Source organism: Mytilus californianus, unplaced genomic scaffold (assembly GCF_021869535.1).
Source record: "Mytilus californianus isolate M0D057914Y unplaced genomic scaffold, xbMytCali1.0.p SCAF_2, whole genome shotgun sequence".
Classification (NCBI taxonomy): Eukaryota; Metazoa; Mollusca; class Bivalvia; order Mytilida; family Mytilidae; genus Mytilus; species Mytilus californianus.
Genome location: NW_026262668.1, coordinates 115,740,294 through 115,746,293, shown reverse-complemented (window position 1 = coordinate 115,746,293; position 6,000 = coordinate 115,740,294).

The window sequence follows — 6,000 nt, the reverse complement described above, 5'->3', positions numbered from 1 at the left end:
GGTTTACTATAGAACTCTATGGGATTTTATTTTTTTTAATTTTCGAATGATTATAACTTGAAAACAGTTAGTGATAGACACAATCTTTATAATTGAAAATGTTCTAAATGATAAAGCACATTAAATGAAATAAAAGGTTAGTCCCAAGGGGTAACCCCCACCCCCTGCCATTTGGGAAAGTTTTAATATCTTGTAAGTGGTCAAGATCCCCAACCCTAAACCATATATATTCTGGTTTGTCATGATAAAGCACATCAAATGTAATACAAGGTTAGTCCCCAGGGGTCACCCCAGCCCCTGCCATTTGAGAAAGTTCTAATATCTTGTAAGTGGTCATGATCCCCACCCCTAAACCATACATATTCTGGTTTGTCATGCCAAGATGATTTGAACGATAAACAGGGTTAGTCCCAAGGGGTCATCCCGACCCCCTGCCATTTGAGAAAGTTCTAATATTTGTAAGTGGTCAGGATCCCTACCCCTAAACCATATATATGTTGGTTTGTCATGCCAATATGATTTAAATGTTATACATGGTAAGACCCAAAGGGTCATCCCCATCCCCTGTCATTTGAATATGTTCAGATATCTTGTTAACGGTCAAGATCCTCACCCCTAAACCTTTATATTCCTGTTTGTCATGTCATAAAGATTTGAATGGTATATAGGAGAGGTACCCAGGGGTTTCCCCCACCCCAATGTTATAATATCTTGTGAATGGTCGAGATCCCCACCCCTCCTGTTCGTCATGTTCCAAAGATTTTCATAATATATAGGGTCAGTCCCCAGGGGTTCCCCCCACCCCAAATGTTCTAATATCTTGTAAATGGTCGAGATCCCCATCACAAAACCATACATATTTCTGATTGTCATGTCAAAAAGATTTGAATGATATATAGGGTCAGTCTCAAGGGGTACCCCCACCCCAAATGGTCTAATATCTTGTAAATGGTCGAGATCCCCACCCCTAAAACATATATATTCCTGTTTGTCATTTCACGAAGATTTGAATGACATACAGGGTCAGTCCCTAGGCGTCACTAAAGATATCATTTTACTGGACCAAACCAATTTGTACTGGACTTTGCCCAATGTCAGCCGACCATGGGAATGACGAATTATAAGAGGTTCGTTTGGGAGACTTCGTAACAGCATCATGTTACAATCTTTTCTTGTTTATTTAAATATTACCAGCTGTGGGACCGTTCCTTCTGGTCCGTATAATGCATTTTTGAATATATCACCCTGCTCATTCGCTTTGTAACATTCGTTATCAGCGACGTCACAATGTGTGAGGAGACATTATCAAGTTTACGTTTAAGATAAATTGTCTAAGAGCGGGGAAAAAACAGTAATAGAACGATACACATATCGGAATAGATATCATCAAATAGATGAAGCTTTTTTTACCCCCCCCCTCCCTTTTTTTTACTATGACGTTGCTAATAAAGTTCCTCACACATTGTGACGTCGCTGATAACTTCTTATCAAACGATGTGACGTCGCTGATAATGTCTGCTCACGTTTTAAAGCCGTGATACGTGATATTATTTTACGATATCTATACGTAGAAAACCCGATAGTCTGTTTATCGTTCTTTTACTGGTCTTTCCCCCCTCCTTTAGACAGTTTTACACTTGACGTAAGCAAGCTTGATAGAGTCTCCTCACACATTATGTCGTCGCTGATAACTTCTCCTCGGAGATATTGCCTGCTCACGTCCGAAAGCCGTGATGAGAGAATTACGGAGCGACTGTGCAGGGTGACATAGGCAAATGGAAGGACGGTGATGGTAAATATCAGCTGCAAGCCGTGAAATGAAGCTTTTTGTCGAGTTAGTTCAACGAACGAACGAGCGCATCTCACTTTTTGTCGTTTTGTTTATGGTGGAAAGCTGTATTATTTTACAATAACAATATGAGTTTGATGAAAATCTAATTAAATGATCGTATTTATTAAGTGTTTTTATGATAGAAATACAAGTTTTCTTTTGCAAGAAAATCGGAAAGATTGGATCAAGCTCACCAATGTTGAGTTAAACATTATGATGTCTGTGATAATTCTGGATCAAAGTTATTAATTAAGGCCAGGTAAAGCAAAGCCACAGGAAACCCTATAAGGCTAAACTTTAAAAGTTAGACAAAAAGATTTGATGAATCAATGAGACATAATGTGACCTCAACTTTCGATAAGGAATAAACTTTACGCTTCCCTGTTGAAAGTTTTTCAGCTAGTGTTCATTGTTTAGATGGCAATATCAGTGCAGTGACATCTGGGATATAAGTATGTTTTAATGCTCCACCTTGCACGCGTGGCTATAATGGAAGAAGACAACAATCTGGAAAAGGATACAACCATTCGAGCTAAAGCAAATGTTTAACAAAATATTAATGACGTATTAATATTTCATGATAAAGTGTTTTTCAGAAGTTCTGAAAAAAGTAAGAAAAGTCGACATCCTGAAATGTCTCGCCTTCTTACCTGATCATGATCGCTGATCCAGGAAATGAGGTCAAGGTCAGGCGACTCCTGTCGGACAAACATGTAGACCTTTGCAATGATTCTATATACCAAATATAGGTGTCCAATCACTCGTAATAAGACCTTTCTTAAATGCACAGGTAATACTTGAAAACGGAAGTAACCGGTATCAGTTTTGTCAATGTCTTTCGGCTCTTGAAATGATCATTAAAATAAATATACGCTCGAAAAATATGTTTTGAATGTGTTACATATTCCTTACTCCTCGAAAATTATCGAAAATCAATTTTTACCTGATATTGATGAACAATCCATATATGTACCTATGTATACAGAAATACATACTAGCAGATAGCGTAATGTTTTGCAACCTTTCTGTAAGCTTCCAAAAAGTCATTTTCCGTCAGTTTAAAAGTATGACAAAATTTACACGACGTAAAATTGGATTTTTCTTATATAAATGTGGGCACATAAAAGCGATATCGTAAATTTTGTTTTGCTTTATTTAGTTAAGCAATATAACAGCAAATGTATAATTTTTACTGGAAAATTTTTAAAGGACAATGATGTGATAAAAATAAGTAACTGCATGTTATTTACCTGTTTATATGTATACTGGTATGTTCATTCGTGTTCTTGTTTTACGCCTGGTACTGTGTATTCCATTGATATGCGTCTGTATCCTGTTATGGATATTCGTTTGTTTTCTTGTTTTGTATAATGCCTGGTTTTGTGTATTTCGTTGATACACGTCTGAATCGTGTTCTAGAAATTCGTTTATTTTCATGTATTGTGCCTGGTAATCTTATATTATGCCTGACATTGTTTTTTTTTTCATAGATAAACGTCTGGATCCTGTTCTGTAAATTCGTTTGTTTTCTTGTATTTTAAAATTGAGAATGGAAATGGGGAATGTGTCAAAGAGACAACAGCCCGACCATAGAACAGACAACAGCAGAAGGTCACCAACAGGTCTTCAATGCAGCGAGAAATTCCCGCACCCGGAGGCGTCCTTCAGCTGGCCCCTAAACAAATATATATACTAGTTCAGTGATAATGAACGCCATACTAAACTCCAAATTGTACACAAGAAACTAAAATTAAAAATAATACAAGACTAACAAAGGCTAGAGGATCCTGACTTGGGACAGGCGCAAAAATGCGGCGGGGTTAAACATGTTTATGAGATCTCAACCCTCCCCCTATACCTCTAGCCAATGTAGAAAAGTAAACGCATAACAATACGCACATTAAAATTCAGTTCAAGGGAAGTCCGAGTCTGATGTCAGAAGATGTAACCAAAGAAAATAAACAAAATGACAATAATACATAAATAACAACAGACTACTAGCAGTTAACTGACATGCCAGCTCCAGACTTCAATTAAACTGATTGAAAGATTATGTCTTCATCATATGAATATCAGGCACAATCCTTCCCGTTAGGGGTTTAGTATCATACCATCATAACATATATGAGAAGAACATAACCCGTGTCATGCCAACAACTGGTTTTTAAATAAATGTGTTTAGTGCCGATGCAAAGACCCTATAAGTGAATCAATATTAACGCCAAAATATGCAATCTTTAATGACTTGACAACAGTATCGTAACTATATCCCTTCTTAATAAGTCTATTTAAAGGTTGTGTTAGCTTCAGAGGTGAATACTGACATTTTTGTGCTTTATAAAGAATATTTCCATAAAAAATTGGATGTGAAATACCTGAACGTATAAGAAGTCTGCATGTTGAGCTATATTTACGAATGATGTCCTTATACCGATGATAAAATTTAGTAAATGTTTTGACTAGTTTGTGATATCGAAAACCCTGGTGTAATAATTTTTCAGTAATACATAAATTTCTCTCGTTAAAATCTAAAACATTGTTACATACACGAGCGAATCGTACAAGTTGAGATATATAAACACCGTAAGATGGTGACAAGGGAACGTCACCATCTAAAAATGGATAATTAACGATAGGAAATGAAAAATCATCTCTTTTATCATATATTTTAGTATTAAGCTTTCCGTTAATGATATAGATATCAAGATCGAGGAAAGGGCAGTGGTCATTGTTAGTATTAGCTTTATTTAAAGTAAGTTCAACAGGATAAATTTCTTTAGTATACATACTGAAGTCGTCATTATTGAGAGCCAAAATATCATCCAAATATCTAAAAGTATTATTAAATTTGTGTATCAGATGTTGTTTCGATGGGTCTTTGCTGATTTTTGTCATAAATTGTAACTCATAGCAATACAAAAAAAGGTCCGCAATAAGTGGTGCACAGTTAGTCCCCATTGGAATTATGTCTGGTATTATATATTCTATTGATATAATTCTGTTTCCTGTTCTAGAAATTCGTTTGTTTTCTTGTATTATGCTTGGTGTTGTGTATTCCATAGATATACGTCTGGATTCTGTTCTGAAACTCGTTTGTTTTATTGTATTATGCTTGGTATTGTGTATTCTATTGATATACGTCTGTTTCCTGTTCTAGAAATTTGTTTGTTTTCTTGTATTATATCTGGTATTGTGTATTCCATAGATAAACGTCTGGTTCCTGTTCTGAAATTCTTTTTTTTTTTTGTATTATGCCTGGTACAATACACAATGTATTCTATTCATAAACGTATGTTTCCTGTTGTGGAAATTCATTTGTATTCTTGCATTATGCCTGGTACTGTTTATTCCATTGATGCACGTTTTTCAATTATTTATTGCTTCGCATTACGGTGCGAAGCTATTAGTTTCATACGATATTCACTCCATCTTGAAATTATTACGTAACAAATATCGGTTCTCATTGGTTGCTAAATATGATGTGGTTGCTGGAAAGAAACATAGAATTTGGAACATGTCCCGGACAAGAGAAGATATTAAATACGGAAAAAAAAATTAGTATTGGTATTCAAGATCCGATCCGATCCGATACCCGATTGCCTTTACTGGTTTACCTTCCTATATGTCGCGTCAAATTCATATTGATAAGTAAGAGGACGGGGACAAAGATGAACAAGTTTCTGAGTGGTCATCTTATTATATATGAATATACACCAACACTTAAAATACATATAACTGCCAATGACCTTCAAAAATTTTGTCGTAATACATGTGATCCATGTTATAAAACCAAATGATATAGAAAAAAAACCATCTCCACCAAGAGCGCATGATACCACCATATTGTGCTTATAATTGTTGTGATAATGATGTGTAAATAAACTCATCATAGATACCAGGATTTTAAATTTTGTACCTACGCCAGACGCGCGTTTCGTCTACAAAAGACTCATCAGTGACGCTCTAATCCAAAAAAGTTTCAAAGGCAAAATAAAGTACGAAGTTGAAGAGCATGGGGACCAAAATTCCTAAAAGTTTTGCTAAATACAGCCCAGGCAATCTATTCGTGAGGTAGAAAAGCCTTAGTATTTCAAAAATTCAAATTTTTGTAAACAGTTAATTTATAAATATTACCATATCAATGATAATTCATGTCAGCACAGAAGTGC